Source organism: Geotrypetes seraphini, chromosome 10 (genome assembly GCF_902459505.1).
Source record: "Geotrypetes seraphini chromosome 10, aGeoSer1.1, whole genome shotgun sequence".
Taxonomy (NCBI): Eukaryota; Metazoa; Chordata; class Amphibia; order Gymnophiona; family Dermophiidae; genus Geotrypetes; species Geotrypetes seraphini.
This window is the reverse complement of record NC_047093.1, coordinates 120503912-120527780: the sequence shown is the minus strand read 5'-3', so window position 1 is coordinate 120527780 and position 23869 is coordinate 120503912. Positions and strand designations below refer to the sequence as shown.

The window sequence follows — 23869 nt, the reverse complement described above, 5'->3', positions numbered from 1 at the left end:
TGTGGTAGAGATAGAAATGTTGACACAAACTACATCCTGAAAGTGCTGTAAGATTGCAGTCACACATAGGGCAAAAGTCTGAAATTACTGGAATGGTCCACAAATTTAATATCTGAGCTCTAACTTTTTTCTTTTCTTTCTTTTTCTTTTTTTTTTGTAAGAGATGCAAATTAGAAATTACAGATTTTTAACTACCTCTTTAATCTGATACTGTACATGAAGACAGGATGATGGCTGAAATGTTGGTTCTATCTACTCAAATGCTACTGCGAAACTCAGACAACTGCAACAATCATGACGTCAGCTGCAAAAGAACATGGAACTAACTTGATGGAAAAATAAATCTCCAGACATCAGAGGTATAGAATAGGAATTTACTGATTGAAATATGTTAGCTTTAGGAAATGTATATAGCATAGTAGATATCTTTGAATTGTGTTCAACAGAAAAGGAAATGCTTTTCTGTTTTATTTCTCCAGTGTAGCTGGTGGGGATCCCCAAGCACCATTGAGGACCTCCTCCAAAGGTGGCCAGAACTCCCTTCTACCAAGCAGAGCAGTTGCTGGCGGCATCCTTGAGCCACTGAGGTTCCACTACCTGTGGGTTAGGGATGTAGCTGCTGCTTGCCAAGATTGGTTAAAGGGATTATCCCAGGACAAGCAGGCAGGTATTCTCACATATGGGTGACGTCATTGACGGAGCCCGGATGCGGACACCTCACAAGCAGACTTGCTTGAAGAAACTCAAAGTTTCAAGTCACCCGCACCGCGCATGCGTGAGTGCCTCCCGCCCAGTGCAGGGCGTGTCTCCTCAGTTCTCAGTTTTCCACAGAGCAAGAAGTCCGTCTTTGACTCTCTGCATTTAACTTCGTTCCTTTGTGCCTTCTATCAACCGCGGTTTATATTTTTTTCCTCACGAATCGCTGTTTTTAGTTTATTTTTTTTATTTTTAGCAAAAAAAAATAAATTTTTCTTCTTCCGATTCAAGACAAATTTAGATAAGTTTCTGTTGAACAAGAATGTGCACTGGTAGGGCTAGTCTCAGTTAGGGTGCTGGGCTTAGACCAGAGGGCCACCGCTTAAGCAGACTGCAGGGCATGATGGACCACTGGTCTGACTCAGCAGTGGCAATTCTTATGTTATTATGTTTATTTTCCGGGACAGGCCGCTCGGCCGCAGCCCGAGGGCTTCGATTTTGTGGCGGCTATTTTTCCTTCTATGTCCCGGCCTGCCACGGGCTTCAAGAGGTGTAGCAAGTGTCAATGCGTGATCTCTCTTACGGACCCTCACGGACGCTGCCTCAAGTGCCTTGGGCCGAAACATCATCCTAGGTCGTGCCTGCCTTGCCAAACACTTCAGCCTCGTGCTTTCAAGTGTCGTTGTATTTTGGTGGACAAGCTCTTCGAGATGGAGTCTTCTACTGATCCCTCAACTTCAAAGGCATCTTCGGCCTCGACTCCCACCGAGGCTCCTTCTGCGCCTCCTGCTTCCACCTCGAGCCTCATCAGACCTTCATCATTTGCAGCGGCTCTTGCTTCGACGTCATTTGCTGTATCTTCCCCTGTTTCCTCAGGTCAAATAGCTCAGCAGTCAGTTTCGCCGGTGGTGATTAAAGTGTCTAAGACTCCCAGGTCGAAGCACACTGACACTACCTCGAAGGAACCTCCAGCCAAAGCAGGTGGTCCAGTTTCAGATGTGGATCCATCCTTGCCAGCTTCTTTCCAGACCATGTTAGAGAAGCAGTTTATTCAGTTCCTTACTAACATGGGACCCAAACTGCTTCCTCTTATCCAGCCTGGGCATTCAGCAGACTCCTGTGAGGTCGAGCCGCTTCCTTTGTCCCAGTCTGACCTTACACATTCTTTGCAGGGAGCAGAGTCTCTGCACGTGTCTGGTCTTGCATCCAAGCACGTAAAGCAAGGAGCAGATTCTTTGCGAGTGCCTCGATGGGACTCCTCACACTCTATACAAGGAGCAGAGTCTTTGGGAGTGCATTGAGGTTCCTCCACCAAGCCTCTGGAGTTTCAATCTACAGCCTCTAGTCCTATTCATCCGATGGCTTCGGCTGCTCTCGTCTCTGAGGCAAAGTCTCCTCGATCCTCGAGATCTGGTTCCAGACACAGTTCTCATCGAAGTTCGAGGCCTTCCTCGAGGCATCATTCCAGGCATAGTTCTTCTTCTCAGGACAGACCATAGATTCAGGGGCAATGTTAGGAAATTCTACTTTACGGAGAGGGTAGTGGATGCCTGGAATGCGCTTCCGAGAGAGGTGGTGGAGAGTAAAACTGTGACTGAGTTCAAAGAAGCGTGGGATGAACACAGAAGATTTAGAATCAGAAAATAATATTAAATATCGAACTAGGCCAGTTACTGGGCAGACTTGCATGGTCTGTGTCGGTGTATGGCCGTTTGGTGAAGGATGGGCAGGGGAGGGCTTCAATGGCTGGGAGGGTGTAGATGGGCTGGAGTAAGTCTTAACAGAGATTTTGGCAGTTGGAACCCAAGCACAGTACCGGGTAAAGCTTTGGATTCTTGCCCAGAAATAGCTAAGAAGAAAAATTTAAAAAAAATTAAAAAAATTTTTTTAAATTGAATCAGGTTGGGCAGACTGGATGGACCATTCGGGTCTTTATCTGCCGTCATCTACTATGTTACCATCTTCCTCTAAGCTTCGATCTACTCCAACCTCGACCAGACTACCGACGCCTCGTTCGAGATCTCCGATGCCGGACCTCGAGAATATACCGGTTTCGATTGCCTCGTCCAAATCACCAGGTTCCTTTGATGCCGAAGCTTGATCTTCAACTCAGGCTGTCTTGACGTCCTCGAGTCCTTCGCGAGGCAAAGCATTGGCAGATCAGCTATCTTTCTCGTCTTTCCTCTGTCAGATGGCTGTGGACTTGAATCTTCAATTAGATACTGGCTCAAAATACTCTTAGGAGTATCTAGAAGTCATGCATCTTCCTCAACCTCCGGCAGAGTCTCTTAAGCTTCCACTTCATAAGCTTTTGAATCAGACTTTTGGTCGATGCATGGAAACACCTTTTTCCATACCAACTGTTCCAGGCAAATTGGACTCTAGGTACAAAATTGTGCATCGCAAAGGATTTGACAACACTCAGTTATCTCATCAATCCCTCCTTGTTGAGTCCTCCTTAAAGAGGTCCCATCCTTCCAAGGTTTATGCCACGTTCCTCTTGGAAGGGAAGAGAAAACTATGGACAAATTCGGATGTCGCATCTATCAAAATGCTATGATGTCCTCTAAAGTCCTCAATTCATCACTTATTTTGAATTTTTTATTTCTTTATTACCGAATTTTTGCGTTATCTGGATACTCAAATGCACTTTGAATTTCAAGAGGTTATTGCTTCTTTGTCTCAACTCAGGTTGCATCTCCTCCAGTCATCTTATGATGCATTCGGGTTGTCAGCTCGAGCAGCTGCTTGCTCTGTAGCTATTCGTCGTCTCGCCTGGCTTCGAACCATCAATATGAACCCTAATCTTCAAAACCGCTTAGCTAACATTCCTTGTGAGGGCAATGACCTCTTTGATTAATCTATCGAGGCAGCCACCAAAAAATTGTCTGACCATGAGAAATCTTTTGCTTCAATTGTCAGACCTAAGCCAAAGCCAGCTCCTGCCAAGCCTGCACGCCCTACTCTGATCTATCAATGGTGTTATGCTCCAAAGCCGGCTCCATACACTCGCCCTCCTCTTAAGAAACAACAACCTCAGAAGCAGGAAAAACCCCAACCTTCTGCTGCACCTAAGGCTTCTCAGCCTTTTTGACTGTTTAACATAGAGCATAACCTCCACCGTTCTGTCTCTGTCTCATTTTCCCCCTATAGGAGGTCGTCTCCATCATTTTTACGACCGATGGACGTTAATTACCTCCGACCTCTGGGTGCTTACCATCCTGAGAGAAGGATACTCTCTTCATTTCACTCAGGTTCCACCAGAGCTTCCTCCAAGAGAGTATCCTTCCAATCCATCCCAGACCGCCCTTCTTCTTCAGGAAGCTCAAGCTGTACTTCGACTCCATGCCATTGAACCAGTTCCTCTGGAGCAGCAAAACTGGGGGTTTTACTCCTGTTACTTCCTTGTTCTGTAGAAGACGGGCGATCTGTGACCCATTTTGGATCGCAGGGCTCTCAACAAATTTCTAGTCAAAAGTTTTGAATGTCCCTGGCATCCCTTTATCCCCTTTTCGAGCAGAACAACTGGTTATGCTCTCTGGATCTTAAGGAGGCCTATACTCATATTCCCATTCATCTGGCCTCCTGTCAGTACCTCAGATTTTGGGTGGGGAATCTGCATTATCAATACAGAGTACTACCCTTCGGCATGGCCTCGTCTCCCAGAGTGTTTAGCAAGTGCCTGGTAGTGGTAGCAGCAGCTCTACAGAATCATGGTCTTCAGGTGTATCCCTACCTCGACGACTGGCTCATTATAGATTCCACGTCTCAAGGGGTTATTGTAGTGACCCAACAGACTATCTGGTTACTACAGAGTTTGGGATTCGAGCTCAATTTTCCCAAATCTCAGCTTCAACCCTAGCAGACTCTACAATTCATTGGAGCTGTTCTGGACACTGTCCAACTCAGAGCATTCCTTCCACAGCAACGTCTGGAAGCTCTATTTCAACTCTGTCATACATTGTCTTCCCGCTCTTCCATCTCAGCGAGACACATGATGGTACTCCTAGGTCACATGGCCTCCACAGTACATGTGACTCCTTTTGCCAGACTTCACCTCAGAATTCCTCAGTGGACCCTGGCATCTTAATGGATGCAGGTTTGCGATCCTCTTTCTCGACATATCACAGTCACTCCTTCTTTGAAACAGTCTCTCCATTGGTGAATGCTCTCTTCCAATCTTTCGAGAGGCTTGCTTTTTCAAACGCCCCCTCATCAGAAGGTCCTCACGACATACTCTTTGACCTACGCTTGGGGCGCTCATCTCGATGGTCTCTGTACTCAAGGCCTCTGGACCAGTACGGATCGTCAGTGTCATATCAATCAGTTGGAACTCAGAGTGATCCTCAAAGCTCTCCACACTTTTCAACATCTTCTTCACGACCAAGTAGTCCTTGTTCGGACGGACAACCAAGTCGCCATGAATTATGTCAACAAACAGCTAGGGACTGGGTCTGCCTCCCTTTGTCGAGAAGCTCTGGTGGTTTGGGACTGGGCAATCCGCCACAACACCTTTCTCAAAGCTGTCTACATTCAAGGGGCAAAGAATTGCTTGGCGGACAACTTGAGTCGTCTACTGCAACTCACGAATGGACTCTCCATTCTTCACCTCTTCATCACATTTTTTCACAGTGGGGAACGCCTCAGATAGACCTCTTCGCAGCTCCCCACAACCACAAACTGCCTCAGTTCTGCTCCAGGATATACTCTCCTCATCACCTCGAGGCAGATGCTTTTCTTCTGGAATGGACGAATCTCTTCCTATATGCATTCCCTCCATTTCCTCTCATTCTCAAGACTCTGGTCAAGTTGAAGAACGATCATGTCACCATGATTCTAATTGCTCCTCGGTGGCCAAGACAACCTTAGTACTCCCTTCTCCTTCAACTCAGCAGCAGGGAGCCATACCTTCTACCAGTTTTTCCTTCTCTGCTTACACAGAGTCAAGGATCTCTGCTTCATCCCAACCTGCAGTTTCTACACCTGACAGCTTGGTACCTCTCAACATAACCCCTCTTCAGTTTTCTCAATCTGTAAGAGACATTTTAGAAGCTTCTAGGAAGCCTACCACTCAACAATGCTATCACCAAAAATGGCCTAGATTTTCTACATGGTGTTTTTCTCATCATAAGGAGTCTCAGCATTCCTCCTTATCTTCTGTTTTGGACTATCTTTTGCACTTATCTAATTCTGGCCTCAAGTCTACATCTATACGAGTCCATCTCAGTGCAATTGCGGCTTTCCATCAGCCTATTGAAGGGAAACCCCTCTCTGCTCATCCGGTGGTTTCCAGATTCATGAAAGGACTTTTCAATGTCAAACCTCCTCTCAAACTGCCTCCTGTGGTTTGGGACCTCAATGTTGTCCTTTCTCAACTCATGAAGCCTCCATTTGAACCAATTGATAAGGCTCATCTGAAGTATTTCACTTGGAAAGTGTTGTTTCTCATTGCCCTCACTTCTGCTCGACGAGTCAATGAGCTGCAAGCTTTAGTTGCTGACCCACCATTCACGGTGTTTCATCATGACAAGGTGGTTCTTCGTACTCATTCCAAATTCTTCCCTAAAGTGGTCTCTGAATTTCATCTCAATCAATCCATTGTTCTTCCAGTGTTTTTTCCAAAGCCTCATTCTCATCCTGGAGAATCAGCTCTTCATACTCTGGACTGTAAAAGTGCTTTGGCCTTCTACTTGGAACGCACCAAACCACACAGAACTGCTCAACTTTTTGTTTCCTTTGATTCCCAATAAGTTGGGACATCCTATTTCTAAGCTTGTATCTCTTTCTGCTATGCCCAGGCTAGATTACTCCTTCACAGTACAGTCACAGCCCATAAAGTCAGGGCAATGGCAGCTTCAGTAGCTTTCCTCAGATCTACACCTATTGAGGAAATTTGCAAGGCTGCTACTTGGTCCTCGGTTCATACCTTCACTTCTCACTATTGTCTGGATGCTTTCTCCAGACGGGATGGACAGTTTGGCCAAACAGTATTACAAAATTTATTCTCCTAAATTGCCAACACTCCCACCATCCCATTCTGGTTAGCTTGGAGGTGACCCATATGTGAGAATACCTGCCTGTTTGTCCTGGGATAAAGCACAGTTACTTACCATAACAGGTGTTATCCAGGGACAGCAGGCAGCTATTCTCATGACCCACCCACCTCCCCTGGTTGGCTTCTCTGCTAACTATCTGAACTGAGGAGATGCGCCCTGCGTTGGGCGGGAGGGCACTTGCGCATGCGCGGTGCAGGCGATTCGAAACTTCGAATTTCTTCAAGCAAGTCTGCTTGTGAGGCGTCCGCATCCGGGCTCCGTCGATGACGTCACCTGTATGTGAGAATAGCTGCCTGCTGTCCCTGGATAACACCTGTTACGGTAAGTAACTGTGCTGTTTTGGCTACCTTCAGAGGAAGTCTTCAGCTGACATAGCTTAGGGGAGGGTGGACCACCCTGGGCGGCATCTCTGTGGGGCGCCAACACCTCTCTGCCCCATGCCATGCTCGCACTCTACCTTCCATGCCCACATACCTCTTTAAAACCTTTGCCAGCATGAGCAGCTAATTCGAGCCTAATGCTTATGCAGACCTGGCTCCCTCTGAAATCACTTTCAGGTCGCTGAGCCAGGAAGTGACGATAGAAGTAAAGCCAATGCCAGTGCGACCAGCAGGCTGAAGAAGCTGCTCGTGCTGGCTAAGATTTAAAGAGGTACAGGGGTGGGAAGGGAGGGTGTGAGTGTGGTATGGGAGCGCTGGAATGGGAGGGGGTTGGTGCGGATGGAGTGGGGGGAGTAGATAGGAGTGCTCCGGAGGCACCTCCACCTCAGGCGCCTCCTACCCTTGCTACACCACTGCTTGAGGGTCCTCATCAGCTGGAGCATTTATATTTTATATTTACATTAGAGGCTCTGGTAGAGAGCCATTTACAAAGTATGTATTCTTCCAGATTAATATTTCTAAATGAATAAAGTATCTTTTTAAAAAAATTTGTAAATGGCTCTCTAATTCAGCAGCACAATCAAATAACTACTTTGAAGTTTATGAGGACGGGCAGGGATGGAAGAGATTATTTGTGGGAACAGATGGAGATTGGTTCTATTCCAGTAGGGATGGATTTGATTTCTGTCCTCGCACAACTCTCTAGGTGAAAGCACTCCAGCCCATACTGATATGTCTTGGCCATATATGGAATCCAAAAGCAAAACAAAAAGAACCAACAAAAACCTGCAGGGATAGTACACAACAAAAAAACAAAACAACAGCAGGAAAATGTACAGGACGGAAACTTTTTTTTAATAAAATGAGAAAAAGTTAAAAACAAAATAAACACATAAATTACCCAACAATTGGTACTAATGTTCTGGTGGACCGGACCCAACACGGTCCGTGTTTTAAAGAAACACTTCTTCCTCAGGGGTCCCGATCGTTGATACATTACTTTACATTACATTAGGGATTTCTATTCCACCATTACCTTGCGGTTCAAGGCAGATTACAAGTGGTTTGTCAGGACATTAGAAGTATTTAGGGAGTAGTTTGTACATTTCTTTGAGTTGCTAAGGATTACATTTGAATTGTCATGGTATTAGAAGTACATATGGAGTAGTTGCAGGTGATGCTTGGGACATTTCTGATTTAGTTAGTTTGATTTTATGTGTTTTTTGAATAGAAGGGTTTTTTATTTTTTTTTTGAAGGTTTTATAGTCTGTGGTCGAGGTCGAGTGTTGCAGCTCGAGTGGCTAGGAGGTTGTCGGACAGTTTTTTTCTTTTGATGTTTTTGGTTGGAGGGTGTATAAATAGTGCGTGGGTTTTCTTATGTCTGTTTGAGGTGGATTGAATTAGTCGATTATTCCAATAAGCTGGGCTGTCTCCGTTTATTGCTTTAAATAGTAGGCAGTAAAATTTGAAGTGTACTCTCGCTTGTATTGGGAGCCAATGTGAGTCGTGGTATGCCTCTGTGATGTGGTCGAATTTTTTCAGTGAGTAAACCAGTCTTAGAGCTGTGTTTTGTATTGTTTGTAGTTGTTTTATCATGGTTGTTGTGCAGGGGAGATATAGTATCTAGGATTAGGGATTGCACCAAGAGTTAGAATTTTTTTCTGTCAAAGAATTTTCTGACTTGCCTCAGGTTTCTCATGACTGTGATGTTTTTTTATTGTTTTGTTGATTTGTGGCTGCATTGTACAGCCTCTGTCTATTAGCACTCCCAGGAGTTTTAAAGTGGGTTGGATGTGGTATGTTGTAGAGTTTATGACAAGGTTTGTTATGGTTGGGGTTTTGTTATTTTCGAGTAGGATGAAGTTAGTTTTGTCCTGATTCAGTTTCAGTTTGTGGACTTTTATCCATGCTGCCGCTGTTTCAAGTGTTCTGTGTATTGTGTCTGCCATGGATGGTGCTGGTTGATCGAAAGGAAGGAGAATGGTGATGTCTGCATAGCTGTAGGAGGTTAGACCTTGTTTGTCTAGGTAGGAGCCGAGGGAGACAATGTTTAGGTTGAAGAGTGTGGAAGACTTTGACCTATGGGCCGCAGCGTGGGCGGACTGCTTGGCACGATGGACCACTGGTTTGACCCAGCAGTGGCAATTCTTATGTTCTTATGATTACTAAGAACATAAGAATTGCTGCTGCTGGGTCAGACCAGTGGTCCATCGTGCCAAGCAGTCCGCCCACGCAGCGGCCCTTAGGTCAGAGACCAGTGCCCTGAGACTAGCCTTACCTGCGTATGTTCCGGTTCAGCAGGAACTTGTCTAACTCTGTCTTGAATCCCTGGAGAGTGTTTTCCCCAATAACAGGCAAGTAGAGAACAGTAAATTATTTAGAGAACACTAAGTAGGAAAACCCTATTAAAGGCCCCTTTTTTCAAGCAGCGTTAAAGGCTTTTAGCATGAGCCAGTGCAGTAAATGCTCCAACGCTCATAGAATTCCTACAAGCATCAGAGCACGTACCTTGCCGGCCTGCGCTAAAAACTTCTAGCGCAGCTTGTTAAAAGAGGGGGGGGGAGTAAGATTGGTCCTTATCTTCTGAGTGAAAGATTAAAATCTGGCTGTAATTTTCTTTCCTTATAAGCAGAGAAATAGCCTTGCCATTGTTAAGGTTTTTAGTGCTGCTCATTGCAGGAGTGGTGGGAGGATTACATTAATTTTCCACATTTCTGAAATAGGCACCCTCATAGGCAGAGGGAAGAAGTCATTTTGCTGAATATTGCTTGTTCCTACTTTTCTTTCTTTCTGTGGCGAGTTAAGTTTTCAGACTACAGCTTCCAGGCTAGATTGAGAAGCTTTTAGGAGCTGCAGTAGGTGGCTGAGCCTTGATGCTTATTTGTGGTCCTCTTCTGAATAAAAAAAGAAAGCTGCAGGCTTTTCTATCTTGCCAGGTTTCAAAGAAGAATTATTTTCTTTCTTTTTAAGATTTGCAGACCCCAGGAGGCAAGACGTCCAGAATAGAAAGCTCTCAAGGCTAAGAGCTGAGAGCGAGATCGAGATATACATCGGACATTAATTTTATTTTTAACATTTCTATTCTGCATAAAACCTATGCAGATTACAATAAAACAGACATAAAATATTTACACTACATATACAATAAATGAATAAAAATAACCAACATCCATCCTATGGATATCAATAATTTCATCTAGTTACAGGCTTTCCACTTCATCCCTCCCATCATCATATTGAGAAGAATGCTTGAGGAAACAAAAGTACTTCTTAAAGGTGGACTTTACAGTGCACAAATGTTACATTCTATACAATGTGTTCCACAGTACAGGAGCAGAGTGGAGAATGGGTACAAGTGGATCGATTTTTCACTCCATCAAAGATTACAAAGACTAGGGGATACTCGAAGGAGTTAAGCTCTGGAACGCATTGCCAATTGTGTTGAGTGGATAGGTGGAGGAGGGGAGATCCCACCCTGTTCCACATCTTCTTCATCTATAGGTGGGTGTGGGGGATGGGAGATTTCACCCTGTGTTCCATATAGTCATCTATAGGTAAAACTGGGGTCTGGGAGAGCCCACCCTGTCTGTTCCACATCTTTATCATCTATAGGTAAAACGGGTGTGGAAGAGCCCACCCTGTCTGTTTCACATCTTCTTCATCTATAGGTGAAACAGGTGTGGGAGAGCCTACCCTATCTGTTTCACATCTTCATCTATAGGTGAAACTGGGATGTGGTAGAGCCTGTCCTGTTTCACATCTTCATCTATAGGTGAAAATTGGATGTGGTAGAGCCCGTCCTATTTCACATCTTCATCTATAGGTGAAACAGGGGTGTGGGAGAGCCCATCCTGTCGGTTCCACATCTTCATCTATAGGTGAAACAGGTGTGGGAGAGCCTTCCCCATGTTTCACATCTTCATGTATAGGTGAAACGGGTGTGGAAGAGCCCACCCTGTCTGTTTCACATCTTCATCTATGGGTGAAAATGGGGGTGTGGGAGAGCCCACCCTATCTGTTTCACATCTTCATCTATGGGTGAAACGTGGGTGTGGGAGTGCCGACCCTATCTGTTGCACATCTTCATCTATAGGTGAAACGGGTGTGGGAGAGCCCTCCCCATGTTTCACATCTTCATGTATAGGTAAAACGGGTGTGGGAGAGCCCACCCTATCTGTTCCACATCTTCATCTATAGGTGAAACAGGTGTGGGGGAGCCCACCCTGTCTGTGCCACATCTTCATCTATAGGTGAAACAGGTGTGGGAGAACCCACCCTGTCGGTTCCACATCTTCTTCATCTATAGGTGAAACGGGTGTGGGGGAGCCCACCCTGTCTGTTCCATATCTTCATCTATAGGTGAAACGGGTGTGGGAGAGCCCTCCCCATGTTTCACATCTTCATGTATAGGTGAAACGGGTGTGGGAGAGCCCACCCTATCTGTTCCACATCTTCATCTATAGGTGAAACGGGTGTGGGAGAGCCCACCCTATCTGTTCCACATCTTCATCTATAGGTGAAACAGGCGTGGGAGAGCCCACCCTGTCGGTTCCACATCTTCTTCATCTATAGGTGAAACGGGTGTGGGGGAGCCCACCCTATCTGTTCCACATCTTCATCTATAGGTGAAACAGGCGTGGGAGAGCCCACCCTGTCGGTTCCACATCTTCTTCATCTATAGGTGAAACGGGTGTGGGAGAGCCCACCCTGTCGGTTCCACATCTTCTTCATCTATAGGTGAAACGGGTGTGGGGGAGCCCACCCTGTCTGTTCCACATCTTCATCTATAGGTGAAACAGGTGTGGGAGAGCCCACCCTGTCGGTTCCACATCTTCTTCATCTATAGGTGAAACTGGGGGTGTGGGAGAGCCCACCCTATCTGTTTCACATCTTCATCTATAGGTGAAACGGGTGTGGGGGAGCCCACCTTGTCTGTTCCACATCTTCATCTATAGGTGAAACAGGTGTGGGAGAACCCACCCTATCGGTTCCACATCTTCTTCATCTATAGGTGAAACTGGGGGTGTGGGAGAGCCCACCCTATCTGTTTCACATCTTCATCTATGGGTGAAACGTGGGTGTGGGGGAGCCCACCTTGTCTGTTCCACATCTTCATCTATAGGTGAAACAGGTGTGGGAGAGCCCACCCTGTTGGTTCCACATCTTCTTCATCTATAGGTGAAACGGGTGTGGGGGAGCTCACCCTGTCTGTTCCACATCTTCATCTATAGGTGAAACAGGTGTGGGAGAGCCCACCCTATCTGTTTCACATCTTCATCTATAGGTGAAACAGGTGTGGGGGAGCTCACCCTGTCTGTTCCACATCTTCATCTATAGGTGAAACGGGTGTGGGGGAGCCCACCCTGTCTGTTCCACATCTTCATCTATAGGTGAAACGGGTGTGGGGGAGCCCACCCTGTCTGTTCCACATCTTCATCTATAGGTGAAACAGGTGTGGGAGAACCCACCCTGTCGGTTCCACATCTTCTTCATCTATAGGTGAAACTGGGGGTGTGGGAGAGCCCACCCTATCTGTTTCACATCTTCATCTATGGGTGAAACGTGGGTGTGGGGGAGCCCACCTTGTCTGTTCCACATCTTCATCTATAGGTGAAACAGGTGTGGGAGAGCCCACCCTGTTGGTTCCACATCTTCTTCATGTATAGGTGAAACGGGTGTGGGGGAGCTCACCCTGTCTGTTCCACATCTTCATCTATAGGTGAAACAGGTGTGGGAGAGCCCACCCTATCTGTTTCACATCTTCATCTATAGGTGAAACAGGTGTGGGGGAGCTCACCCTGTCTGTTCCACATCTTCATCTATAGGTGAAACAGGTGTGGGAGAGCCCACCCTGTCGGTTCCACATCTTCGTCTATAGGTGAAACTGGGGGTGTGGGAGAGCCCACCCTATCTGTTTCACATCTTCATCTATAGGTGTGGAACCAACAGGGTGGGCTCTCCCACACCTGTTTCACCTATAGATGAAGATGTGGAACAGACAAGGTGTGCTCCCCCACACCTGTTTCACCTATAGATGAAGATGTGAAACAGATAGGGTGGGCTCTCCCACACCCACAGTTTCACCTATAGATGAAGAAGATGTGGAACCGACAGGGTGGGTTCTCCCACACCTGTTTCACCTATAGATGAAGATGTGGCACAGACAGGGTGGGCTCCCCACACACCTGTTTCACCTATAGATGAAGATGTGGAACAGACAGGGTGGGCTCCCCCACACCCGTTTCACCTATAGATGAAGATGTAGAACAGACAGGGTGGGCTCCCCCACACCCGTTTCACCTATAGATGAAGAAGATGGGGAACCGACAGGGTGGGCTCTCCCACACCGGTTTCACCTATAGATGAAGATGTGGAACAGATAGGGTGGGCTCTCCCACACCCCCAGTTTCACCTATAGATGAAGATGTGGAACAGACAGGGTGGGCTCCCCCACACCTGTTTCACCTGTAGATGAAGATGTGGAACAGACAGGGTGGGCTCCCCCACACCCGTTTCACCTATAGACGAAGAAGATGTGGAACCGACAGGGTGGGCTCTCCCACACCGGTTTCACCTATAGATGAAGATGTGGAACAGACAGGGTGGGCTCCCCCACACCTGTTTCACCTATAGATGAAGATGTGGAACAGACAGGGTGGGCTCCCCCACACCTGTTTCACCTATAGATGAAGATGTGGAACAGACAGGGTGGGCTCCCCCACACCTGTTTCACCTATAGATGAAGAAGATGGGGAACCGATGTGGGAGAGCTCACCCTGTCTGTTCCACATCTTCATCTATAGGTGAAACAGGTGTGGGAGAGCCCACCCTGTCGGTTCCACATCTTCTTCGTCTATAGGTGAAACTGGGGGTGTGGGAGAGCCCACCCTATCTGTTTCACATCTTCATCTATAGGTGAAACAGGTGTGTGGGAGCCCACCTTGTCTGTTCCACATCTTCATCTATAGGTGAAACAGGTGTGGGAGAGCCCACCCTGTCGGTTCCACATCTTCTTCATCTATAGGTGAAACGGGTGTGGGGGAGCCCACCCTGTCTGTTCCACATCTTCATCTATAGGTGAAACAGGTGTGGGAGAGCCCACCATGTCGGTTCCACATCTTCATCTATAGGTGAAACGGGTGTGGGGGAGCCCACCTTGTCTGTTCCACATCTTCATCTATAGGTGAAACAGGTGTGGGAGAACCCACCCTGTCGGTTCCACATCTTCTTCATCTATAGGTGAAACTGGGGGTGTGGGAGAGCCCACCCTATCTGTTTCACATCTTCATCTATGGGTGAAACGTGGGTGTGGGGGAGCCCACCTTGTCTGTTCCACATCTTCATCTATAGGTGAAACAGGTGTGGGAGAGCCCACCCTATCTGTTTCACATCTTCATCTATAGGTGAAACAGGTGTGGGGGAGCCCACCCTGTCTGTTCCACATCTTCATCTATAGGTGAAACCGGTGTGGGAGAGCCCACCCTATCTGTTTCACATCTTCATCTATAGGTGAAACAGGTGTGGGGGAGCTCACCCTGTCTGTTCCACATCTTCATCTATAGGTGAAACAGGTGTGGGAGAGCCCACCCTGTCGGTTCCACATCTTCTTCGTCTATAGGTGAAACTGGGGGTGTGGGAGAGCCCACCCTATCTGTTTCACATCTTCATCTATAGGTGAAACAGGTGTGGGGGAGCCCACCCTGTCTGTTCCACATCTTCATCTATAGGTGAAACCGGTGTGGGAGAGCCCACCCTGTCGGTTCCCCATCTTCTTCATCTATAGGTGAAACGGGTGTGGGGGAGCCCACCCTGTCTGTTCCACATCTTCATCTATAGGTGAAACAGGTGTGGGGGAGCCCACCCTGTCTGTTCCACATCTTCATCTATAGGTGAAACAGGTGTGGGGGAGCCCACCCTGTCTGTTCCACATCTTCATCTATAGGTGAAACAGGTGTGGGAGAGCCCACCCTGTCGGTTCCACATCTTCTTCATCTATAGGTGAAACTGGGGGTGTGGGAGAGCCCACTCTCTCTGTTTTACATCTTGGTTATATATAAGTACATCCGTACTGGGAGGGGGAGAAGGGTCCCATCGATGTTGTTACACGTCTTCGTTAGAAGCAGCTGATTCCGTTTCCAACAGCCACCGGAAACTCCGGGTATAGGGAAAGGAACCGCGTCGGTTACACTCCTTGTGCTGAAGAGGAGGAGGAGGAGGAGGAGGCGGGGCTTCGGTTACCTAGGCGACAGCGTCCGCCCGTACGCTTTGAAAGAGTAGCGTAATAGACAAACGAGCGTTGCAAACAGAAATTATCTTTTCCGGACTGAGCCCCGCCCCATGTTTTAGAACCCTGAGCTGATTGGCTGAAGGCATGAACGGCGGTCGAGTCATTGAGCTTAGCCGCTCCGTCTGTTATGCACCTGATTGGCTCGCGAGGCAGTGGACGGTTTTCCTTCGCAATTGGTTGCTCTGAATGCGGAAGCGGAAGCGGCAGTTATGTTGTAGGTGAGATGTTCTGCGGGAATGGCCGTTTTGGTAGAGTCAAGGCTCGGTAACGGGGTGCGGTGGAGGGAGATCAGTGAGGCTTCTGGGGTACAATTTGGCTGTAGGAGGAGTTGGTGAATGTGTTGGCCGTGAACTTTTAGTCATTGATCAGTGGAGTAACTGTGAGTCTGACAGAGGCCACATGCATTGTTTGGGGGGAAGGGATGGTGATACCATGTGGTTGAGGGAGGAGAGGTTGTTAAAGCATCATTTCACTTTGTAGATTACCAGATTAATAAGGCAGATAGGCAATTACTTGGGCAAAATAAATTCAAAGACGTGCAGCAACCTGGTGTGTGTGCTTGTTCATATCTTTATATAATTATGTCTAGAACAGTGTTTAACTCTCTCCTAAAGATATACCTATCTAGTAGAGAAAAGAAGATATTGATGCCCCTGTAAAATCTAATAATAATAAATTTATCTATATACCTCACGGTTCAGTACGGTTTACAATAAGAGGTAAGAACTGTAAAAACACAGCAAATTTACACCACAAACACAGTACATTATATATAAAATAAGAAATTATTAACTTATCTAGATTACATATTTACCAAACAGATAAGTTTTTAACGATCTTCTAAAAGCCTGGTAAAAAGAATTTAAGATCAAACCACCAAAATTTTTGTTCCAAAGTCCTGCCTGAAAGGATAGGGTTCTATTAAGAAATTTTTTGTTTGCACAACCTTTTATTGAGGGGGGGAAAAGAACGTCTGTTTTCTACTAGTTCAAAATGATTTAAAACAGTGGTTCCCAACGGGGGCACTGAGAAGTTTAATGGGAACATTTTGTGTCAAAGTCATATTGGGGGGGCGTTGAGGACCAGCCGCACTCCCACTTGAGCATTTGGCAAAACCAATGGTCACTGATGGCAGCACTGTCATCTTTGTTTTGACTCTTCAACTTATTGCCACCACGCAAAGTTCTCACCACGTACTGTGCAATTTCACCAAAGCTTCTCCTCTGACACAAGCCGCCCAGGTAGAAACAGGAAGTGTGTCACAGGAGAGGCTTTAGGGCAGTTGCGCAGGACTTGATGAGAACACCTCAGAAAGAGAAAACTATGAAGAGCGCCCGCAAAGGTGAAGGGAAGGAAGGAAGGTGGCCCGATGAGGGGAAGAGGTTGAGTAGCACTGAAGAGAAGTGAAGAGGGAAGGGTAACAGACACTGAAGGGAAGTGAGGGAGGGGAGAGAGATTGAAGCAGATGCCAAAGGGGCAAGGAGAGAGAGGAAGGAGCAGGCATTGGATGGAAGTTTCATCCGGGTGAGGAAGGCCACCGCAGCCTCGCGGCTAGGTAGGGGGACAACAATGGCGCTTATGCTCAAGCCCCCACCACAGCTCCTCTCTCGATCCTGGTGCGGTTCGAGAGAGGAGTCGTGGCGGCGGCTTGAGCATAAGCGCGATTGTTGTCCCCCTACCTAGCCGCGAGGCTGCGGCGTCCTTCCTCACGCGGCTCTCACGGCTGGCAGCCGGCAAACCCTAATGCTGACATTGAATCCAAGTAAACAACCGGGGCTGCCTAAAGAAACATGGTAATCATATTCTGTCCTGAAAGCCCCCGCCGCAGCTCCTCTCTCGATCCTGCTGCAGTTTGAGAGAGGAGCCGTGGCGGCAGCTTGAGCATAGTGCACAGTGAGAGCCAGGGGCGCGCATGCGCAGTCGTATTTCCGCAACGGATCAGGGAACACGACTTTTGAGTGCGCATGCGCGGCCTAGCATTTTATTATATTAGATACAGGCCAATTTAAAAATTATTCTTGCCTCTACCAGAAGCCAATGTAACTTTCGATAGTATGATGTTACATGTTCTGATTTTTTTAGATTGAAAATTAGACGCACAGCCATATTTTGGATGATTCACATCCTCCTAATAATTAATCTTGGATTTATGAGTTGCACTATGCCTGCAAAGGTTCAAGGTGACTTACAGTAAAGATGGAGAAATAGATATGCATTACAAAACAGGTATGGATAGTCGTTATAGATCAAGAATGCATTGAAGATACATTAAGACCTTTTTGGAATTTTTGAGACAGAGATTGTTGTATTAAGCAATTAGAAAAGTTGTCAGTCTTTTTTTGCTAGTTTGTAAGAGGTGTTAGAAGCTCATCAGGAGAGGTTATTGTTAATTGGGGGGGATTTTAATATGTCCTTGAACCCCTTGTTGGACAGTTCAGCCGTGGGTACTGTAGCGGGGAGTCGTGATAGAAGAAGGTTGTCTACTTTGCTTTCGCGTTGGGGGCTTTTGGATTTATGGCGTATTTTACATCCGGATAGTCGGGAATATACTTTTTATTCGGCGGTTCATGGTTCTGATTCGCGGATTGATTATTGGTTTGGTGATAGCTTATTTTCTCGGAAGGTTTTGTCCTGTTTTATTCATATTGCAGTGTTTACGGATCATGCAGCGGTGTTGCTGGTAGTGCAGGGGGGGAGTTGGGTACGTCGGATGGTACCTTGGCGGTTTAATGATGTTTTGTTAATGGATTCGCAACAGGTAGATTATTTGGCAAAGGAATTGCAGGGTTATCTGGAGCTTAATGATCTTGAGGATATTGATCCTATTTTGTTATGGGAGGCATTGAAAGCGGTTATTCGTGGTCGGGTGATTTCACGAGCCGCATTTCTTAAGAAAGTTTGGGATCAGGCGATTGCTCTTAAACGTCAGGAATTATTGGATTTAGAAGGAGAGGTTCGTGGGCGGCGGCGCTCTGCGGAGGAAAAAGAGCGGCTGGCCTCTTTGCGGTTGGAGTTGAAAGATTTGGAATTGGCTCAGATGGCTGAGGCTTTGAATAAGATTCGTCAGGAATATTTTGAATTTAATAATCGGAATAGTAGACTTTTGGCTCATAAATTAAAATTGCAGGCAACACGGAATGATATTTCTAGTATTGTGGATGGATCTGGGGTTCGTTGTACGACCCCATAGGATATAGGGGAGGCTTTTAATTTATTTTATAAGGAGCTTTATCAGGCCAATCACTCGATAAGGGTGGAGGAGGTTGACTCTTATTTGCTTGGTTTGCCTTTACCTGTTCTTTCTTTGGAGGAGTCTTTGTATCTTTCTCGTCCGATAACGGCTTTGGAGATTGAGGAAGTAATTGGGGCGCTTCCTTTGCATACCTCTCCGGGTTTGGATGGGTTTACGAATCAGTTTTATAAAGTGTTTCAAAAAATTTTGATTCCTGTTTTGGTTCGAGTGTTTAATACTTTTGATGAGTATCATCCGTTACCGAGATCTTGGCGGTTGGCGGCTGTGACGTTGATACATAAACCGGGGAGAGATCCAGAGAGTTGTGCGGTATATCGCTCGATTTCGTTACTTAACACAGGTTATAAAATTTTCACTAAAATATTAGCGGTGAGATTACAAACTTATATGCCTAAACTGGTGCATTGTGATCAAGCGGGTTCTATTGTTCAGCGTCAAACATTTGATGATATTAAGTTAGCTTTGCATTTGATGTGGCATGCTCGTACTGTGGGGGACCCGGTAGTGGTATTATCGCTTGATGCGGAGAAGGCGTTTGATCGGGTGGGTTGGCTTTTTCTTTTTAAGGTGCTTGAGTATATGGGCTTTGGTTCGCAGTATTTGCAGTGGCTTCGCCTTCTTTATGATCATCCCCTCTCTTGTTTGAAAATTAATGGAGTGCTCCAACCGACGATAGAGTTAGAGAGAGGGACTAGATAGGGCTGTGCGTTGTCGCCTTTATTGTTCGCCCTCTCCATGGAGCCGTTGGCTTGTCGGATACGATTACATCCTTCTATTGAGGGTATTGAAGTGGGCTCCCATGCTTATAAAATTTTGTTGTATGCTGATGACATTTTACTTTTATTATGACAGCCGGAGAGTTCTTTGCCTGCGGTTCTAGGAGTTTTGGGAGAATTTGGTCAACTCTCTGGCTTTAAAGTAAATATGGCAAAATCTGAGTTATTAAATGTCACTTTATCTGATTCTCAGGTGCGTTGTTTGCAATCTCGGTTTGTGTTTTCTTGGGCACCTCATTTTATTAGGTATTTGGGAGTCAATTTGACGGCGGATTATCGTCAGTTATATGTGGTAAATTATCCTGCTCGATTACATCAGCTTTTTGAAGATTTGGAGCGCTGGGAGGGTATTTCTTTGAGTTGGATGGGACGTATTTCTGCTCTTAAAATGATGCTTTTGCCCAAATTATTATATCTTTTTTTGGCCTTGCCTATTTTGATTCCTGAGGATTTTTTTCGAAGGTTATCCCGAAAAGTTTTTGCTTTTATTTGGCGAAAGAGGCCGCCGCGGGTGCGCCATAGTGTATTATATCGAGCCAAATTGCAGGGGGGTATGGGAGTCCCCAATTTTCAGTTGTATTATCATGCGGTGTTGTTACAAGAGATTCTCATTTGGGTGTCTTTTGATAATAAACCCTGGGTACAGGTTGAGCAATATTTTTTGCCTCGGATTTCGTTATGGAAATTACCCTGGGTGCCTTTGGAGCATTTGCGATCTGCGCTTCGGACTCCTAATCCCTTTTTGCGTACTATTGTTACTCTTTGGTATAAGCTTAGGAAGAAGATGTTTCCAGAGCGGTGTTTTTTTGCTCAGATGGCCCTGTCGATTTTGCCAGGTTTTTCAGCATTGCGAGAAGGGGTGATCACGAGGCGTTGGGTTCATTTGGGTTTACTGTTTTGGGGACAGATTTGGGAGGATATGCATTTTGTTTCGTTTGAAGAGTTGCAAGCTGAGTATGATTTGGAGGCGAGAGACTCTTTTTTTTATATACTAGATTACGATCTTTTCTTTTGAAAGAGGCTTTTTGGGAGATCTCGTTGGGTACTACACGGCTAGAGATGGCTTTTCAAGGTGGTTCAGGTCCTGGGGAGGTTTCGAGAGTTTATCAGGCTTTATTGTATAGAGAGGATCCTTGGGATCCTTATCGTGTGGAGTGGGAGCGAGTGTTTCTCCATGGTAGGGGGTCCCTTAATTGGGAGGTGGTATATGAGTCTTTTTACTCCAACTCTTTCTATTAATTAGGTAGAGAATGGGTATAAGCTTTATTATATGTGGTATTTGACTCTGGTTAGGTTACATCGGATATTGGGGAAAGGTACAGAGGGTTGTTGGAGAAATTGTGGGGAGCGAGGGGATTTTTTGCATATTTGGTAGGGTTGTTCCTTGGTTAAAGAATTTTGGCATTTAGTGGGTAGTTTATTAATGCGTATTTTGAAGAAGCATTGTGTGGTGTGTATTGAATGTTGTTTATTGAATGTGGGAGTGCCTGGTTTTTTGAAGTATGAGCGGAAATTTGCTACTTGTGTGTTTACGACAGCTCGCATGGCTTTAGCTTCTTATTGGAGATCTTCGGAAATGCCTGAGATGGGTGATTTATGTCGTCGGTTGGATTACCTTCAGCTGATGTCTAAATTAACAGCTTTACGACACAATACCTTTAGTATTTATTCTAAGATTTGGGATCCTTATTTAAGTTGGAGAGCGAAGTAATTTATGTTAATTGGTTTTGCTATTGCTATCCCCTTATTCGTGATAAGGCGTAGGGGACAGACTTAAAGATCTCAATCTTTATACTTTGGAGGAAAAACTGGAGAGAGGAGATATGATAGAGACATTTAAATAACTACGTAATATAAATGTGCATGAGTTGAGTCTCTTTCATTTGAAAGGAAACTCTGCAATGACAGGGCATAAGATGAAGTTAAGAGGTGATAGTCTCCGGAGTAATCTGAGGAAATACTTTTTTACAGCAGGGGTGGTTGATGTGTGGAATAGTCGCCCGGCAGAGGTGGTGGAGACAAAGACTGTCTGAATTCAAGAAAGTATGGGACATGCACATGGGATCTCTTAGGGAGGGGAGGAGATAGTGGATACTTCGGATGGGCAGACTGGATGGGCCATTTGGCTTCTATCTACCATCATGTTTCTAGTCCAGATCTCAAGATCACTACAGTGAAAATACATTGAGGTTTGCATCCAGTGGGTTTTCAATACTTGAAAATCTATCTCATACATGTTTCTTTTAAAAAAAAAATAAAAAAATTCTTTATTCATTTTTAAAACATATACAATAAGTGAAATACAGAGTAAATTAATCTTTTTACAATATAGACATCACTTAGGTCCTACGCATTGTCTTTTGGGGCTCATCTGAGTCCAGGGCCTAAATGTTTTGCTTTCGCTTTGGTCACGGTCAGACCTCAGTTTGGTGGGTTGGGATGCTTGCTCTTTCAATGATAATCTGCTGCTGGTTTCTCTTATCTTATCTTTGCAAAAAGCTTATCTTTGCAAAAAGTAAATTCGATCAAGTCTCACCACTCCTTTCCAAGCTTCACTGGCTTCCGATAATTTCCAGAGTCCACTTCAAATGCATCTGCCTAACTTTCAAGATCCTCCACGGCATCCTTCCTCCATTAATCCCACTGTCTTGGAATTCCTCGAATCTTAGTACCACCAGACCTACCCAAAAATCGAAACTATCCTTCCCCTCATTAAAAGGCATTTCCCACCCAGGAAAACTGGGGGACTTCCCTCCTCTTTAGATTTACCGAGCTCTGGAATAACCTTACCTCCCCTCTTCGGAACCTGAGTGCTCTCCAACCCTTCCGTAAATATCTGAAAACCTGGCTTTTCTCAAAAATTTAATCACTCCCTCCTCATTTGACATCCTAGCTCTTTCTTTCCTCAGATCTCCATCTAACCCTTTCCCTGGAGTTCCTTTCTCATTACAATCCCTGTAAACCGTGCCGAGCTCTATCACCATGGAGATGGCGCGGTATACAAACCTAAGGTTTAGTTTAGTTTGTGTCTGCAATGGGCTTGATACGCCCCCCCTTTTTCTTGTTGCCTTTTCGAGTAGCAATTGCTGTATTTTTATATTTTGGTCTTTTGTTATGTGGGGTGGGAGTTTGGGGGAGGGGGAGTTGGGTGGTGGGTGGGGGTGGGTTTTTGGAACTGCGGGATTTCTGTTGTATGGTTTCTTGTACCGCTTTATCTGCCGTTGTCTTCATTGTTCCTTTTCTGGTTTGTTCAATGAAAAATTGTTACACCTTAAAAAGGCACGGGGGTGGTAAAAATTTGTATCTTAGTTGCATAAGACGCACCGACATTTCCATCCACTTTTGGGTGGAAAAAAAAGTGCGTCTTATGGAGCGAAAAATACAGTACATTTGTTTTTTTCCTATTTGAGAAATCACTTGATCAAACTTTATTTGTGAAGGTGTTTTACAAATGATAAAAAGTTGAATTTCTCTTTAAATATTGCAAACCAATAATTTTGGTTTTATCTAGTTGCTAGTTCTATCAAAGTATCTGATTATTTCAAAACTATAGCTTAAGTATTCCTTTTATGAAAGAGATTGCTAAATATTTAACTTATCTTAATTCTACTTTATCTTCACAATCATATTTCAAACATAATCAAAATATTGGGTTTTTTAAAATTACTACTCCTGGTGAAATTCTGCGCACAACCACCCCCCCCCCTCCTTTTTTGCAAAACTGCGCAAGCTGGCTTGCTGAATGCTCTGCATTGCTCTAATACTCATAGTTTTATGAATGTCAGAGCAGCACAGCATTCAGCACGCTGGCCGGTGCTAAAAATTGCTTGTGTGGTTTTGTAAAAAAGGGGGAAAATTAGCAAATTCTGCAAGTTTTATATGTCAAAATTTAAACTATTTTTGCTAATTATCATATTCCATTTAAAACGTTCAATAAAATGCTTTATTTTTCTATCTTTGTTGACTTGGCATTTTATTTTATCATGTTGTTTTCAGTTTCTATTTTCTGCTTTCCTGGCTGTTGCCTGCTTATTCTCTTTCAAGCAACTGCTATTTGTCTTTTCTCTTCTGTCCTATTAGTGCTGCCCAATTCATGATTCAAATCGGTTCACCGATTCACTTCGGGTGAACCGATTCGAATCGATTCAAAACAAGCAAACAAAAAAATTGGTTACTGATTTGGCTGACCCTCCCCCCTCACCCCCTAAAGCAGGAGCGGCAGCGCTGCTCTTGCTGGCTGGCTGCTACCACACCTGCTTTAGAGGGTGAGGGGGGAGGGTCAGTCGGGAAGTACTGCTGTCCGGCTTCCCCCCGGCGTCCGTTCCCCCCCCCCCCAGACTCCCCGCACCGTTTACCTTTGAGGAACAGCCTGCAGATAAAATCGCGATGCTAGCGATCTTTGCATTGCTTCTGAGCTGTTT

At 45.5% G+C, this 23869-nt stretch overlaps 1 protein-coding gene across 3 annotated transcripts in view; it reads left to right on the top strand.

Annotated features, from left to right (window-relative positions):
- Positions 1-202: 202 nt before the first annotated feature.
- The window catches only part of JOSD2 (Josephin domain containing 2), a 37063-nt gene continuing 13396 nt past the window's right edge, over positions 203-23869 (top strand). Inside the window, exon 1 of one of the 3 annotated variants that reach the window (XM_033959847.1) lies at positions 203-359. The gene's annotated coding sequence lies outside the window, so the exon portion shown is untranslated. Of the gene's footprint in view, positions 360-15491; positions 15638-15662; positions 15799-23869 lie in introns of those variants that run through there. The other 2 variants (XM_033959846.1, XM_033959845.1) reach the window with 2 other exon arrangements.